This window comes from Pteropus medius, unplaced genomic scaffold (genome assembly GCF_902729225.1).
Source record: "Pteropus medius unplaced genomic scaffold, Ma_sr-lr_union100, whole genome shotgun sequence".
NCBI lineage: Eukaryota > Metazoa > Chordata > Mammalia > Chiroptera > Pteropodidae > Pteropus > Pteropus medius.
In genome coordinates this window covers 335,368-354,193 of record NW_024349222.1, presented here as the reverse complement: position 1 = coordinate 354,193, position 18,826 = coordinate 335,368, and the positions used below count along the sequence as shown (strand labels likewise).

At 33.6% G+C, this 18,826-nt stretch overlaps 1 pseudogene; it reads left to right on the top strand.

Annotated features, from left to right (window-relative positions):
- The first annotated feature begins 2,011 nt into the window (after positions 1–2,011).
- Positions 2,012–2,127, top strand: LOC120617191 (uncharacterized; annotated as a pseudogene).
- The last annotated feature ends 16,699 nt before the right edge of the window (positions 2,128–18,826 follow it).

Here is an 18,826-nt window from a genome sequence, read left to right as displayed (position 1 = left end):
AGAAGGTGAACCACATCAGGCATTATTTCTTCGCTCTGAAAAGTACTAATTAAGCTTTAGGTGAACCTGATTGCAAATAAAACAAAGCAATTCTATAGTTACAGAGAGGCTTATGCATTTCCTTTTTTTTAAATTTATTTATTTATTTATTTATTTATTTATTTATTTATTTATTATCTTCATGGACTCAATTAAGTGCAAAGTCTTTCCAACAAATGTAGACAAAGCTCTTTGGTTTGTTTGTTTTTCTAAACATATTGTTCAATGTTTAAAATTTTTACAAAATGCATTTGTTTACACTTTAGACATGAGATATTGTCTAGCAGAGTAATTAGAAACCATATTCAAGCAGATGAAATATCAATAAGACTGACTAGTATGAAGCGTGCAGAGTCTGTGCCAGGTTTGAACAATATGGTGTTTTGTACATACTATATCATATCACTTTTCCTATTGCAAAGTTTATTTAAAAATTGCAAGTGTGATACACCTTACCAAAGGGAAATGCAGGTGCTATAACAGAATCTAACAAAGGAGCTACTCTGGTCTTAGAAGACAGAAGAGAAGAGATCTTGCTGGGGAAGCAATAACTCAGGAGTTGTCGGCAGAAACATGGGCTATGGCGGCAGAAGGGAATGATTGCACACATATGTGTAGAAGGAGACCATGTTTGGCTCCAGGGACAGAGAGAACTTTGCTATGGCTGGAACACAGAGTGAAGTGTGTATTTGAAGTGAGATTTGTCTGGAGTGGGAGGCAGGAGCCAGGCAGGTAAGCCTTCAGATACCATGTTGTCTCTTAGAGAAAACAATGCTCATTCTCAGGGAGATTCACAGAAATTCAGACAAAAATAAAATTGAGGTACTAGTTTGTACTTAATACACTTAGTTGTGGGAGAAAGAAACACTGGCAAATACCTTTATATGCAATAACTTACACACTAGTACTATCAATCTTCTCTCCACACACAGATCCCGAGGTTCAAACTAATATTTCAAATTAATTAATAATTAGTTCAAACTAATTAAACTAATTTGTTCAAACTAATAAACCAGTGTTCAAGTATTAGTTTACCGATGTCCATGCCCATCAGTAAATTTGCCTCACCTGGCTAAGCCTCAGTTTCCTCCTCTGTAAATCTTGCATAAAGATATCTACCTCAGAGAGCTGTTGGAAAAATTGAATGAGTTAGTGGACACCAAAGACCCACAGTGAACAACTGGCACATGGTATGTAATGCTCTCAAATAAATGCTGTTTCCTCTGAGCCTCCCTCACACTAACTCCTGCATGTGCAAGATGCCAGAAGTGTGTTGTATGGGACCAGAGTCAATTATCATCCAATCCAGTCAGACATGGGCAAAGCCTGGAGAAAAACAACCACCCCTCTCTACCATCCCTGCCTCTTAAAGTATTTAAAGCATTAGCACAGCAAGATGTTGTTTTCAGTCATTCCTGCTGTTGAATATATGCCTCTCCCTAGCTATTAGCAAAGGATAGTGTACAAAGAATCCAAGGTAAATAATTCAATCCCATTTTTTAGTTCCAATTTTACAATTGAATTGACCATATAATTTGTCATTTAATTAGGACATTTTTGAGTACAAAGGGAATACTATTAATAACTATTCCAGGACAACAGAGAAAAACTGGAATCTATACTCACTCTATAATACACATCACAGATACCAAAAGAAGTGATAATAAAGTTCACCCTGCACAATCAATTTTGTACAAGAGAGTGGAGACGTGAGTATTAAAATGCTAGTGATTTCTTACTTTCCAGATTTTACCTAGGTATCATTAATAATTAGGGAACATAAATTCAAAGAATACCAGACAGATGCAAATATACATTTTATTTTCCCTTACGATGGACACTGGTGTCAAATATAAATGCTATGGGACGTGGTTCCATAGTGTAGCAGTTAGCATATCTGCTTTACATGCAGAAGAACCTGGTTTCATGCCCCAATGGAGCCATGGTCCATGGTCTGGAGCCATGGTCCATGGTTTACAGCCATGCCACCCTGAACAAGTCTGATATTGGATCTCAGAAGCTATGCAGGGTCGGGCCTGGTTAGTACTTGGATGGGAGACCACCTAGGAAGACCAGGTGCTGTAGGCATAAATAAATAAATAAATAAATAAATAAGTAAATAAGTAAATAAATAAATAAATAAATAAATGAACAAACGAACGAGCAAATAAATTTCTTCATGCAACAAATGTTTTTTGAGCAATATGACAGGTACTGTGTTAAGCATAGCATGAGCAAAAGACTCAGACTATGTCTTAGGTAAAACTCTGACTTCTTGGGACAGAAAAGTGCTGCAGGAAAGTAGCTGCTATTGCAGTATACTTTGATAAAGTCTGTGATGGAGAAAATATGAGAGTTCTAAAAATGTATTTGGGGAGTATCTAACCCAGCCTCACAGTTATCAAGACAATATGATATCTATGCTCTGACTCAAAGTATGTGTAAGATGTAGCTCTGAGAAAATAAATGGATGAAGATGATTTTGAGAGCAAAAGGAGAAGCATGTACACAGGTACAGAGAGAACATGAGACGTTATGAGACATTAACAGAAAAAAGCCACAGGTTCTGGAGGATGCTGAGGTTAGGTGCTACCCCTTCAGCTAGAAGAAGAGAGAGGACCCCGAGCCCTGACCAACTTCTTGTCCAGAGACCGTTATGTGAGCAGCCCAGAGTTTCAGGGGACAGTCCTTTCTTTGTACAGCAGCTCTGAAGCTCTACCATGAATATAATATATTTTTAAATAAATATACAAACACTATGTAAGTATTAGGGAAATTGGGAAAAGATATAATCAAAACATCAATCAAACACAACTTGGAAAACACCTGCAAAGGAAATGTCTGATTTAATTGACAATGTTCTGCATGAATTAAGGAAAACAGAGATTATACCTAAAAGCCTTAATTAATATGTATGATCTGGAAAAGTGTTTGCTTTCTAAAATTTTTGTCTATTGTAAAACACTGTTTTTAAGACACAATGCTTTGCTTTACATTTAAATACACAAAAGTCGATTGTTCCCTATATACACTGCATTCTATAGAATAAATATCATGCTATAATACAGAATTCTTATACTGCAATTACCCTTATCTCCTACAAAAATTCATGTGGGATCTCCATGGATAAATAGCACTTACTAAATTTCACAAGGGTATTTGGCATGGGATAGGTCCAAGTAAGTCAGTGTCTCCTTGACCTGTTTTGAGTCTCCATTTTATTATCTACAAAATGGAATATTTTAACTTAATAATCTTTACCATTCTTCTACTTTCAAAATTCTAAACTCCAGGGCTTAAATGGAGAACAAATAGGATAAAATTTTTTATGTATATTAGAAATAAACTTGAACTGAAACCCTAAGTGAATTTTGGGGTTTTTTTTTTTAGTAATTTTGCTTTCTGATTGATATTTTTATATGAAGTTTCTTAGTTTATTTAACTAACTTCTATTGAACACTTGCTATGTGCCAGACACTATCTTAGACACTAGATATAAAATGGAACCCAAAATAATCATACTCCTTTCCCTCGCAGAACTTGCATTCTAGAAGGATAGGTAGATTCTAAATGAATATATACAAGAATGCATATACTATGTGTTGTAATAGAAGAGTAAAGAGTTTAGAAAGACCTGACTTGGATTGGTGGGTGAGAAAAAGTGGAAGGTAGATTGACCCAAATATAAACAAACTCCATAGAGCAAGAAAGGGTACAGAGTATAGGAAAAATCTGAAGAAGTGGCTGTGGCTAGAGCAGCATAAGAAGGGGAGGGCTCTGTGAGATGAAGCTGGAGAAGAGGCAGGGACCACATCACCCAGACCTGTGAGAACATACCAGGAATGTAGTTTTAATCATCAACACAATATAAACTCAATAAAGAATATTAAGCAAGGGAATTCCATGATATCCCTTGTCATTAAGAATAATTACTTTGGCTCTGGAGTGGAGGAAAGATTGAGGAGGAGGTGAAGCACATAAAGTCAGAATATTTAGAAGACTCTGCCAAGATCCCCGGTAGGAGTTAACAGTGGCTTGCCAAAAAATTGGCAGTGAAGATGAGGAAAAAGTAAGACTTGACATACATAGCAGAAGAGACAATAAGACAAGTATTCAAATAAAATGAACTTCAGTTTTCATAGTCTGAAATGATGAATTTTTTTCTTTCATTGCTCTCTTCTATTTTTACAGCCACTCAGATAAGAATAGAAAATAGCTGCCTTTGCATTTCCCCCTAGAAAGAGAAAAATGATACATACACACAAATTCACATCATTTTACCAAAATATGGAGGCAAGAAAAATAAAAATGTTCACACTTTTCCACTTTAAATCCTTCCATGGGATATTCATGTTCTCTCTCTCTCTCTCTCTCTCTCTCTCTCCCCGCCATCTTTATCTTTATCCCTCCTTCAGTGATAAACAGACATGCACTATAACTTCTCATACTTACCAATCACCAAAAGACTATATTCATCAACTATGAAATATTTTTAAAGACTAATATTAAAAACTATTGGTATTTACATTTGTGTGGAATCAAAATGTTCTCCTTCTCTCCTTGATTTCTCTACAGTATTTGTAACTTTAACACTTTAGTGGATACTGTTAGTAGACAATGATTCATTTTTTAATTTTATTAGCAACAGTTAATCACTAATTGTTGTCATGATATAGGCCAGCCTTGTATGTTGGTAAAATAATCAAAGACTGTCACACAGAAACCATCGTGCCACCTCAGAGCTGGGAAGACACAACACAGGACACTGCTTTGTTTCAGGAAAAAGGTTTTGGTATACCATGCATTTCTCATACAAGACACGAAAGGGAAATATTTTGCTAGATTGCTATTCAAATATCAGTTTAAACATAGTATATGTTCAATCCATCTTTCAAGTATGATTTAACAAACTATGAGTGCACCATATATTTAAAACCAATAAAGAAACTAAGCAGTTCAGCTCTCCACTTAGAATAAAAAGAAAGTGCCTTAATCCACCTATTTTGCAGATATCTAAATCTACATCTGTAATAATTTCCGATATTTTACTATCTCAAAGTTCATTATGTCTAGACTTTTTTTCTTCACATATCATATTCTTTACCCTGATTCATACTGTGCATAGGGAGTTAACCAGATTTTAATTGTGACTTGACCATATGTTTTCATTTAATTTATTGCCTCACATTCAAAGACATTTCTTATATTTTATTTAAAGATAGAACTAGAGGCAGATAATTTTTAAATTATGAATCTTCAGTTTAGATTTGACATTTCCTTTCAGAATGTTAGAGATAAATTCTGTCACCCTGTTATCTAGAATTTAAAGAGTTCTCAAAATATTTAATTCAATAGGTATAAGAAACATACAAGGTGAACGTACTCATATAATCACTATCAGATCATAACATAGAACATCATGAAGTCCAAGAAGCCCGCCTTTTTCATTGTCTAAGTCATTAACAGCCCTACTGAAGTAATCATTATTCTGGCTTCCAACATCAGAGATTAATTTTGTGTATTTTTAAATTTTCTATAAATGTCATTGTACAATTTACATTCATTGGTTTTCTTTCTTCAACATTAAACTTGTGAGATTCGACTGTGTTATATGCAGCAGTAACTCATTTGAATAATGCTGTATATTATTCTATTGTATGAATATACCAACTTTTATATGTCCATTTTACTGTCACCATAATCACGGTAATAAACATATCCATCATCTCCTAAATTTTCATCCTGCCTCTCCCTATTTGTGGTAAAAACACCTCACTTAAGATCTATTCTTTTAACAAATTTTTCAGTGCACATACAGCTTTGATTGGACACTATATTGTACATCAGATCTCTCAAATTTATTCATCTTGTAAAACTGCTACTTTATACCCATTGAACACTAAAACCGTATTTCCCTCTCCCCCAGTCCCTGGGCACCACCGTTCTACTGTCTGTTTCTATGAGTCTGACTATTTTAGATATGTCTAAAAAGTAGAGTTATACAGTATTTGTCCTTCTGCGACTAATTTATTTCACTTAGCATAATGTCCTCCAAGTTCATCCATGTTATTGCATGTGGTAGGATTTCCTTTTTATTTAAGGCAGAATAATATTTCATGGTATGTACATACCACATTTTCTTCAATCTGTTCATCTGTTGATAGACATTTATGTTGTTTCTATATCTTGGCTATTGCAAATAATGCTACAATAAATATGGAAGCATAATTATCTCTTTAAGATCCTGATTTTAATTTTTAGGGATATATACCCAAAAGTGAGATTGCTAGATCACATGGTAATTCTATTTTTAATTTTTTGAGGAAACTCATACTGTTTTCCATAGCAGCTATATTATTTTACTTTTCCATCAACAGTGTATAAGGTTTCAATTTCCCTACATCTTCACTAACACAGAATTTGCATTGTATATAGTTCTCCATCCTTCTAAATTTAACTCTTATTATATGCTTATATTTGTGTGTCTTGTAAACAGAATTATAGGTATTCATATAATTTTCTTTTCAGCCACCAATAATCTTTATCTTTTAATTGGGATATTTAGTCTTCCGATTTAATGTAATTATCAATACATTTGGATCTAAATCTACCATATTACAATTATTTTATAAGTGTTTTGTTTATTTTTACTCTTTTCATATCTTCTTTGGAAACAATCAAATATTTTCTCGAGTAGGTTGCTTATTATTTTTAATGATATTTTTGAGATTAAAATGTGCTTTCTTGACTTAATATGATCTGGTATTCAACTAAATGATCTTCACCTATTTGCATTTGGAGTTTTTTAATGTAATTTGTTTAAAAGAAATTCAGAAGTATGTTGTTTTGTTATATTTCTATCCCAGAAACCTCGTATTGATTCTGGATTTCAGGTAGAAAGGATTTCTTCTAGTACAATTCATATCTCTCTTTGATTGTCAGTTGCCTCCATATCTCTTCACAGACCTCTTCCTCTTATTCTTGCAGCAACAAATTCAGTTCAGTTTCCCAGTATCTTTTATTTCAGTGATCAGAACGCTGCTTTCTATACTTGTCTCTTTCACTCATTCCACATCTCCTACTCTTTTCTTGGCTTAGAAATGAGATAATAAGAAATGCCTTCATAAGAAATGCATGTACCTCACAATGTTCTTGTGAAGATCAAATATGTGAAAATGCATCAGCAGGTATTAAATTTGTTACAAGATAATCAATTTTAAAAATTTTTTGCCATATCTGCTCTCAGTTTGAGACACTCCTGCTCACTGCTGGGATTCAGGCAGGTTTAGGCATGTTTAGCAAACTCATAAGACAGACCTGCCAGAAGCCTATTTACAGGGCTGAGGAGGCTCCTGAGAAAGTCTTTGAGTTATATCAGTTCCTGGGATTCAAACATATCTGGGCATGTCTGGCAAACTGATGGGTCTATAAGTAGGAACTTGAAAACTCTTTTCAAAAAAATCTGTTCTACGTTAGAAGGAGCCTGGCACAAGAGATTTAACCCAATACAAAGTTTCAGTTCTCGTTGAGGAATATGGATTTTGAATTCAACATGGCAGTAGTGATTCGAATCTCCTTGAAAGTCCTGATCCCTGAAAGTTCTGTCACTAAGATGGCAAAGATTTTAAGTAAAAATAATTCTTCTCAGAAAAGTAACTGCAATTTAAAGTCAAAAGAAAGAGGAGGAGGAAGAGAGGGAGGAGTTATTCAAACATTACTCAGCAATTTAGCAAATGCATTAATGTACAGAGAAAGAATATGCAATTTCAAATGCAAATCCCACACTACAAATCTTCCTTCATAGAACTTGGCTGCCTCATATCAATCTTATTCACTGTTATATAGCAATATTTTTGAAAGCAAACTCTCATTATTTCACTCCCCTGTTAAATATTCTTATACAGCTCACCATTTCCTATCAAACACATTTTCCCACCAAACAATTATTTAGTCTGTCATATAATTTCCATTATACTCCATCCCAGACTATGTTTTAACTCATAAAATAAGTATGATATTGAGTAAGGTGGGAAACATGATAAATACTAAGCATAAAAACGATAAAAATGAATCTTGTGATGTATTTGAAGTTTGTAAATATATTTCAACCTAAATAGAACCCAAATGCCTTTCTTGTTTTTTTTTTTTTATTTTGTTTTGAGATTCAAATATTGATATTATACTGACACAGCAAACCGTACATTTAGTCACAAATTTTGCCACATTCAATTCACAGCAGACATTGGCAAAATACTATTGTCATTATTGTTGTTCATTTTTCATCTTTGATGCAATTTGTTGTGAAAGTGACCTTTACACATTGCATATTTTTACCAGGAGACTCAAAATTACTTCTACCTTAGGCAAAGCCCACTGAATCTTATTATGATGATGACATGATAAAGGCCTGATAGTTGAAATGCCCTCTGTCTTTGTCACTTTGTTTTCGTACTCAAGTTAATATTACCATTTTTAGAAGATTGTATTTTTCTTGTTTTGTTTGTTTCTTTCTTTTTCTTTTTCTTTTTTTTAGGGACATGGCTGACTCCTGTTCGTATTATTTTACGTATATAAAGTCCTCAAAGAAAAATAGGTTTTCATATTGTATAGGAGGAAAAATAATTTTTCCTCTACGCTTCCAGGTTTTTGACTGAGACCCCTCCCCACCCCATAATAAGAGACAGATTAATAGAAAAACAAACAGAAGTTTAATAATATTGTGTATACCTCCTACTGTATACATGGTAGATACCAGAAAACTGAGTAACTCCCTGAAATGGCCTTTGGGGGAGAAAGAAACTTTCCTCTACTGTCCTAAGTTCTTTCAGCTGACCTAATAATTAAATCTACATAAGATAGAGTAATAAGAGAAAATAAACAAATTTAATTACATATGTACATATGGGAACTCCACAAATGTGAGTGAGTCACAGCCCCATATACATGAAAGATTCAGGGACAGGAAATTAAAATGAGGTCTACATAGCAATATGAGTTAAGGATGAGGTAAGGGACTTTGGGGCTTCAGAGAGTAGGAACATCATTGCAGGATGATAAGGAGAGAAGATATTCAGTAAAGACATAGGTCAAAAAGGTTATCTCTGATAATCTTATATGATGGGCAAGATACCTAACTTAAATTTTTCTAGGTAGTTGGGAGGAGGGGAAGTGTGGAAGTTTCTCTTGAGCCATCAGGGTCTAGGTTGGCTTTAGTTCAAAATAATCTGCATATCACAGAGGCACATTTTGAGGTGACTCATTCTGAACCTCTACAGTTCCAAGCTATTATTTTAAATACCATCCCAGCTAAAAACAAAAAAAAGTGTTGAAAAGTAAGGGAACCAGTTATGAAGGCTACCAGGAAAAGCATAGTCAACAAGTGTATGGTTGTTCTCCAGATTTAAGTCTCTGCCTTGTCAGTCGATCAGTTTCCAGAGATTTAGTCATCCTTTTCTTCCTAGTACAGAGAGGGAGACACCCTTACAAATGTAGATTTTTCTTATAAATGTAAATGTCTCTTACAAAAGGGTATCTTCTACTAAGTTTTCAGAGCTTTTCTTATATCTGCTATTTCTTTAAAATAGCCTAAAATAATCCTTATGCTATAGAGACATATTTTGGAGTGGGAAATTGTACTCCCTTTAATAACTTTCGAATGTGATTACATACTTCAGTTTACATTATAGTTAAAGAAAAAATAAGATTTTTTCACCAAAATGTTACTTTTAGTAGAAAATATCAGATTCAATAGTACTCAGTTTTAAATCTTTTTCATGTGTCTACAAGTTTTTAATTGATAGGTATTTTTTCCTATTACATTAAGCTTAATTTTATAAGATATTAATGTTGTTTCAACTTTACAAGAATGTTTTCTTATAAACTAAAATGTTTACATATAAACTAAGGGTTGTCTATAAATCTAAGAACAAATTCCAAGGCCCTTCTCTAAGTGATGTGTCAGTCAGGATTTCTCTTTTGTTTGAAAGGGAAAGAATCATAATGGTAAGTAAGCTCAGCAGAATGGTGATTTTATGAAGAATCTTGGAGGCTCAGGGAATAGAAGGAGAGACCACAGGACTAGGAAGCTCCATGATCCCCAGAAATGCTCCTGGATGCCTCTCCATTTTTCCTTAGGGAGCTTCTAATGACCACTACAAAGAACCCATCATCTCTCACTTCCTAACCTCTTCAGATGGCTTCCTCCCCCAAGGCTCTTCCTATTCCAAAGCCTTAAATGCCTCCTCTTTCTGATGCATCCTCATTAACACTTGTCACCTTGAACTTCCCTCTTCTCTCACCTAAAGAGTAAGGGAATAATTTTTCTGCATTCCTCCTCCCCGAAAAGTTCCTCTGTGATGATCAGGAATGCCTAGCTGAGAACTATGTTGCAGATAAAATCATTATTTAACCACACAGTTATTGAGTGATAAAATAATTATTTAGCTATATAGTTATTGAGTGACTACTATATGATGGCATTGTGCTAGCAGCACCAGAGGATAAAACAGAAAGAAAACCACAGGTGTTCAGCAGTTTAGTAGAGTAGAGAAACATTAATTAAATTTTTACACAAAAAGGTTGTAGCAGGACCTGTTACTTGTCCTCCAATATAATTTCTTTTATCTTCCCATGAGAAATGAGTTTTTATCTGGGCAGAATAAACAGTGTATTTTCCAGACTTCCTTGCAGCTGGAAATTATCACACTATAAAGGAGAAGAAGGTTTGCCCTCCTCTTTTTCTTTCCCCCTTCTTGTTGGCAGGGATTAGTATAGGATGGCTACCTAGGGTGGTGCACAGGAGGGCTATATGCCTGGGATGGTTGAATAACAAGATGGAAGAAGATGTATCTCTGGATGACCTCATGGACTAAAGCTGTTCTGCCAGCCCTGGGACTGTTACCTACACACTATTACACCAAAGAGAAATAAGTTTCCTTAAGTTTCCCTCTTATTAAACCTCTGTTATTTAAAGTCTCTATCACATGGAAGAGGGGTGAAGTATACATATATATTAGTATGTATTTTCAGACTATAAGAATTTCTGTGAAACATGAAAACGAAGACTCTGATCTAGTTAGAAAGATCAAGGAAGGTGTAATCCATTTAGTTATTAAGAAAAAAAAAATGACTTACTGCCTATGAAGTACCAGGTACTGTTCTAGGTGTTATGCATGCACAGTGAACAAAACAAAAGATTTTAGTGCATAAAATGGGCAATTAATTCATCAATAAATAGATAAAAATATAAGTAGTGATAATGTTGCAAAGAAAAACAAAGCAGCATAAGAGGAGAAAGAGAGAAACAGGGTATTTGAAATAGGATATTCAAGGAAGACCTCTCAGAGGTGGTGGAGCTATTTGGGCAGACACCTGAATGAAGTGAGAAAGTACTGATTCTGGTGATGATCTGGGGAAATGGTGTCCAGAAGAGTGAATAGGCAGTGGACAGACTCTGCTATAGACAGGCAGACTGAAATGTTAGAGGAAAAGAGGGCCAGTGTGACTAAGCTATATGAGCAGATTGACTTTCAATAATCCAGCAAATGAAACTTCACTGAACATATTATATTTTGTCAGTGCAGCTCTGTGGCACCAAAGTTTGAAAATCATTGCTTAGAGAAACAAAAGAATACCGTAAAGAAGAATATTTTAGATTGAGTTTAAACTAATTGGAAATTATAAATGCTGATGGATTGCTAAACGATGTTCAAACTCTGCTGTGACATGTTGCCATTATTATTACACTTCATATAACGTTGTGCCATAGGTTAAATAAAGGGTGTCTCAACATGTAAGAACCTTGAGAATCAATCTTTGGTGTTTTCTTCCTCCAGATCTTTCCAGGTTTTAGTTGGTTAGTCATGGAGACAAAAAGCACATTCCTTTCAAATGTAATGGAAGATAAGTCATCTATTTTCAAGAGATAATTATAAAGGCAATATTTAGGAGAAAACACATGATGCATAATGCACTTTCAAGGGTTCTTACACACTGAGTTCCTTGGGACACTGAGGTTCCAGCTGAAGCAGTGGTAAAGCCAGGCCATATTTGGAGAGATTCCAGAGGACTTTGAGAATAGAAATATTTGAGCTTTCTCCTCTTTCTGCCCACTTGCTCTCTCACTTCTCCTCAACTCCCCACTGCCAATAAACTGCAGTAAATTAGAGAATTTCTAGATTAAATAAAAAAAGAGCTCTAGCAGAATTCTTTGGCTTCATATGACATTCACAAAATTAAAAATAGTGCATGCATTTTTTGACTTAGATTTTTAACATAATCTTATACTAAAAATGTTTTCAAGAATTCTCTATCAGATACATTCCCTCAAATATTCTGCCCAGAGCAAATTTGGGGGAAATAGTAACTGCATGAAATATTGTTGCCAATATCTATCTGAAAGCACTTGAAGATCTTATGGAAGACTCTTATGGAATCTATGGGTAATTCAAACCACAGCTCACATTATAACATGACAGGACTTCTGTACAAAGCATAATTATAACAAATAATAAGGAAAAAGTGCTTAGTCTTTTAATAATAGGAGAATTTTTAGGAATATAGGTGTTTTCTTGCTTTTTTTTTTTACAGTGCTCATCCTATTGCCTGTTATTTATTGCAGTTTGAGGTCAAACTAAAAAGGTGACAGTTATTTAGCTCCTGTATGCCCCTGATGATAAATAGATGTCAAGGCAGATGATAAAATTTTTGTCACATTCAGAAGAAATTTTAACCACAGCTGTATGCTTGATAAACACACCATTCTTCAATGTCCAAAAGAAAGCTAAGATGGCTGGTAATCACTAATATAATTCTGGTGTGTTTGAATTATTAACACAGAGGGAATTTAGGAACTAAGAACCTTAGGTATGAGTATAAAACACTTAGATCTGCATTGTTCAGTACAGCAGCCATACTGAGCATTTGAAATGTGGTGAGTTTAACTTGAGATGGGCTTTAAGTGTAAAATACACACTGATTTCAAAGACAGCTCAAAAAAAGAATGTTAAATATCTCATTAATGTTTTCTATATCGATGCCATGTTGAAATGATAATATATAGTTTATAGTAAATAAAATATATTATTGAAATTAATTTAACTTAACTTATTTTTATTTTTTTTGATGTGGGCAGTAGAAAAAAAATTTATTAAATTTATTAGGGTGACATGGGTTAATGAAATTATATATGTTTCAAATGTATAATTCAATAATATGTCATTCACATATTGCATTGTGTATTCACCATCCAAAGTTAATTTCCTTCTGTCACCATATATTTGATCCCTTTTACCCTTATCTGCCTCTCCTCTCTCTCCTTTTCCTCTGGCAATCACTAAACTGTTATCTTTATCTGTAATGGTTCATTCCAGCATTATTCATTGTGGCCAAGACATGGAAATAAATGAAGTGCCCTACAATAGATGATTGGATAAAAAAAGATGTAGTAAACATATATACAATGGAATATTACTGAGCCATAAGAAAAGATAAAATGTTGTCATTTGTGACAACGTGGGTGGATCTTGAGATTATCATATCAAAGAAATAATCAGAAAAAGTTGAGAACAATACGATTTTACTTTTATGTAGGATATAAAACTGAAAGCAACAAATGAACAAGACGAACAAAGGAATACAAGTTTTGATACAAAAGTTAATATTGTCTCATCTTGAAAGATAAGTGGTGTGAAAAGCTGACATAAATGGAGCTATTTAAAAATAGAGTTAAAGCAGATATTCCAGAGGAACGGCCTTACAAGTCTCACTCCTTGAACCTTCGGAATGTGTGAACTGGGAAAAAAACTTTTGGACTAGGCCAAATCATCATTATGTTTCAAAAAGCTATTTGCAAAGGTAACAGGAAAACAAGCATCCTGACCATACTGAAAACTAAAGACATTTTTTAGAATTAGCACCATTATATATAGCTAAACAATAACTTAGCTTATTTGCACCTATAGAAATTCCTTCCTTCTATTCATATAATCATTTCTTTTCCCTTTTCTCATAAAAAACAAAAATAAAAACCCTTTCCTTCACCTTATTATAAGAACAATATTTGGGTTTCTGCTTGAATCAATGCTTCTTAAATAGTTATTCTTTGCAATCTCAAATAAAAACAAGTTTGTTGCCTCTGACTTTGGCTTATTATATGAGTTTAACAATAGATTAAAACATATTGGTATATTAATTGTGGGGATTTATTTTTCAGAAAGAAATGATAACATTTCCAGTTCATTCTGGCAACTGGCTCAGCAACTTTCAATACGGCTCCTTTCAACTTCTCATTAAAATACCCAAAGACAGAAAAATACATAAATACCCAAAATCACAAAGAAAAATATAACTCTCAGACAGTCTAACACTATAATCTTGGAGAGACTGACAAAAATCGCTAGGCCAATAGGACTAGGTTTAGAAATATAATTCAGAATTCAGCAAATGACATATTCTGGCTTCAGTTTATGGGAAAATTTAAAGACTACCTAAAAACATAAGCAAGAAAATATTTGTTCTTCTTAACTATCTTTGCTACTGACTCAGAAAACTAGAGATTATGTCAATCAGAAAATCACATAACTATTTTTCTGTGCCTTTCAAGTGCCAAAGGGATTTAAACCAAGCCATGCCATATTTGTGCCTTCAGAATAACATTACAAATCCAAGATAACAGTCAAACCATAAAATTAGGAGAGACTCTGAGGATTGGTAAAAACTCAGAAAATGCTGATAATTATATCCATGTACATAGCACTGTAATTACTATCTTTAATAAAGATCAGAAAGGAAGAAGTAACATTTTTATTCACAAATTACATTGCCATGTAAATAGAAATTCTTACAAATTCTACCAAAAAAAAAAAACCCTACTCATTTAATAAGTGAATTTTCCAATGTAGCTGGTTAAAAAAAATGAATTCACAAAATAATTGTATTTTTATAGAATATCAATGAATGATTAAAAATGATATTTAAATTATTATTTATAATAGGAGCTCCAAAACAATTTTTAATAAAACATGTGCAGGAACTCTACACTGAAAATTTTACAACATGACTAAGAGAAATTAAAGAAGACTAGATAAATGGAAAGTTTTACCATGTTATTGAAAGAGAAAACTCAATATTGTTAAGATATTAATTCTCCCTAAACAAACTGATCTGTAGATCCAATGCAATCCTCATCAAAATACTATAAGGATTTTTGTCAAAACTGCCAAGCTAATGTTATAACATATGAAAATTAAAAGTACCTAAAACAGCCAGTCACATAAAGAAAAAAAAAATTTATGCTTCTTTGTCATGTAGCATTATTCTGGAAATGGTTAACTATAGAGAAATTCATAAGACAAGAGGTGCAGACTAAGACAGTAGGGTTGCTTTCATGGCTGAGTGGAATATGGCAAGCAGATGTCAAAAGAAAATGAAGAGAATAAAGAATAATGAGAAAATCATTATAGGAAGATGGAAAATAGCAAAGCATATTATGTATCAATAAACTTATTTAAAAATATCACCTATAATAACTTGGAAGATAATAAATATACCTAATGGATTCATGACCTTGAGCAAGCAGGTATCTAGACAAAATGCTAAAAGCATCAGCTGGCTTATTCTAGCCACATGTGATAGGGTAATGCAAGAGAGAATATAGCTCAGATAAAACTGGCCAATATATATACATACTGAAAAATTTTGAAAGCTCAAAAATTCTAGCACTTGCTGAATTGGAAAGTCAAATGTGTCATCTACAGTCTATATCTCTATGTACACCCATGATCTCTGTCCTGTTTATTCTTTGTTTCTGTCTCATAATCTTCCCTTCTTTTGTGTACACTAACTATAGATAGTTTTTGCTTGGATTCCCACAGTATAGCCAAACTTTGAGCCATTAAATTTAACAGAGTTGAACTATACTCCTTGATTTTAAAAAGTTTGACAATAAATTAACTGAAAGAAAAAAGAGGTCCAAAAAGTTAATTGCCAAGATCCAGTTTTCATTCAAAATAAAATACATTCTAAAGAAGACGGTATCAGAGGATGTACATTATAGTATTTCAATGGTGACCTCTGAATGGTTAGTAGTAAATTGAGGCATTCATTTTTATTTTTACATACTCTGTTTTCAAATTTTTAAATATAAACATGTTTTGATTCTATTATCAGCAAAACAATGAAAAATAAAATCAAGTTTTTATTGAGGAAAGAAATTATGAAGAATTGAAATCTTAAATGATGCCATGTTTTTCCTATAACTCAACTATCTACATAAAAAATAAAACAGAAAAAAATGGTAATGAAAAAAGTAATGTTATGTACTAATTAGACAGTAATTACATATTGCCAACAGGGACCATTAAATATAAAAATTGTTTCTCACTAAAATCACTACTGTATTTTTTAAAGATAACACTTGAACAATAATTTTCCTTCAAAAATGATCAGTTAACTTTCAACCACATTTATCTTCATATTCAAATTTCAAATTGCCCACAGCATAATGTTCCACGATTATAATCAACATGGAGCAATCATTAGTACTTTAGATCGAATCCTCAATAAATAGAAACATTTCTAAAAATAAACAAGGACACTATTTTCTATCTTAAATTTAGTAGTTTATTATCAATGTTTCTAAAATTATTATCTAAAATATTAAAGTATATTTATCCTAATGCTGATTTTATAAAAATGTAATGAAAATAAATTCTCATCTTAAAATCTAAAAAGTATATACTTAAATTCTAAAATGTATGACCACAAAGCAAGCAGCTGACACTTTTTGACTAAAATATCAGAATAAGCTCAACCATCCCATACCATTAAGTAGACTTAACTACTTCTTGCTGAGATGAGAAAAAAAAATGCCAGCTATCTATAACCTTATGGGATAAGGCATCATTGGCATGTAGCTTCCATGGTCAAATAGTCTGATGTTTAGATTACATGTATTTAAGTGAAGAGCATTTTAGAGATGTAATTATAAAATTTTATAAGACAACTTTCTCATCTGCTGAGATTCTACAATGACCAATGCGCTACAAAGTGCTGCTGGAAAACACAAACGCACAATGACGGCTTCACAAGTGGACGTCATTTTATGGTGACTGCACTCCTATGGTGGGAGCAGAGAATGTTGCAAGCACCCTAAGGCTGCACCTGGCCTCGAGGAAGAAAGGACTGAGAGAGGAGAGGAGGCATCTGAAAAAATGCAAAGGAAAGGGCTTGCAAAAATGATCTACTCAGCCAGCTAAAGTCCATTCCTGACTGCCCTCTCCCCCGTCCAGGACTCTCCAGCTAACATATTTTCCCATATCTACTTCCCCCACCTCAAAGACTCTCCAGCTCACATCTGTTGATTCATAATTTGCTATCCAACTATTCTTATCTCTGTAGCTGTGTAGGAATAACAAAACTATGTAAAACTGCTTGTTATGTTACAATTAAAACTCAGCCTTTGGATAGGAATCTGTTGAGAAAGTGCAGGCATCAATAAATGCTACTTTCTGCTTATAGCCTGTGTCCCTTCTCTCCAAAAATTCTATAACAGTGTTGATAACGCCAAAGTCACAGGTTCTACAAGGCAAAATGACTTGTAAATAGGTAAGACCAGTGGTCTGGAAATTCCTCCCTGCTTGCAGGCCCCCAGCCATAGCTCCCCCTCCCATTTTGAGTCATGAAGCACACGTGAAACTTCAGAGAAAGGGATCACATGCCCCTTGCATGGACAGTGCAAGGGTATATAAGCTGTAAGAAATCTAACCAAGGGGAGATCGTACTTTGAGTCTGTTGAGTATCCCACGCTCTTCACAGGCAGTAAATTTTCCTTCTTTTAACAAAGTTGTCTGAACGTCCGATTTCCTCCGTCGGGTGTTGCTTCCCACAACAGGACAATTATTCTACTAGCTCTGTGTTAGGCTCAGAAGAATAAAGTCACGTCACTTGTGATGAATACTTAGGGACTCTTGTAAACAGACCACATACTTATATTCTGCCTAAACAAGGAGTTTTGCTACAAAATGTTTTCCAAATATTCAATGTTTTATGACTTTAGTTTTCATTCTGCCACCACTCCAGTCTGTAAACTCGGCAAGACAAGTTACATAAATTTTCAGTATTCCTTACAGCTGGAAGCAGCACACAGCGAAAAAAAGACTCTAGTGTCATAAACTATATCCTAAGGCAAGTCCTTTAAGATCTTTGAGTTTCAGATTGCTAATCATTAAAATGTGAATAATGAAAAAAAAAATCCCACTTAATTTACTAAGATTTAGAAAAAAATCCAGCTAGAACTAAAAATTACATCATAGAAGCATTTTAAAATCTATTTTTTCTTATTTGAATAATATTTCCAATAACAACTGCCTAACTGCCATGTAATGAGGAATCACATTTCTTTGTCTGTAACGTTTCCACAAAAACTGAATTTCACTCACAAAAAGAACATTTCCTATTAATATTAGTTAGCACAAAAAGATTATTTTTTCACTAGAATTTTATCTTTTGCTACTTGTAGTTTATAGTCCCACATTATCTGGTGGCATGCCTGAGTATATGAATGATTAGTGAAAATTGAATTTTATTAATCTAGGCTGTAAATTCTTTAGATTACCTCATAATTCACTTCATAAATTTACTTCTTAATTCATCTATTTGTAAGCTCAAAAATTGTTATACTGCTTGTGGTAAGATGCAAAGGTGAAATTGGTAGGAAGAACACATCAGTGCCTGGTACTCTTTGGACAATATGTTCCTTTTCTAGTTAAACTAACACACGTCTGCAAAA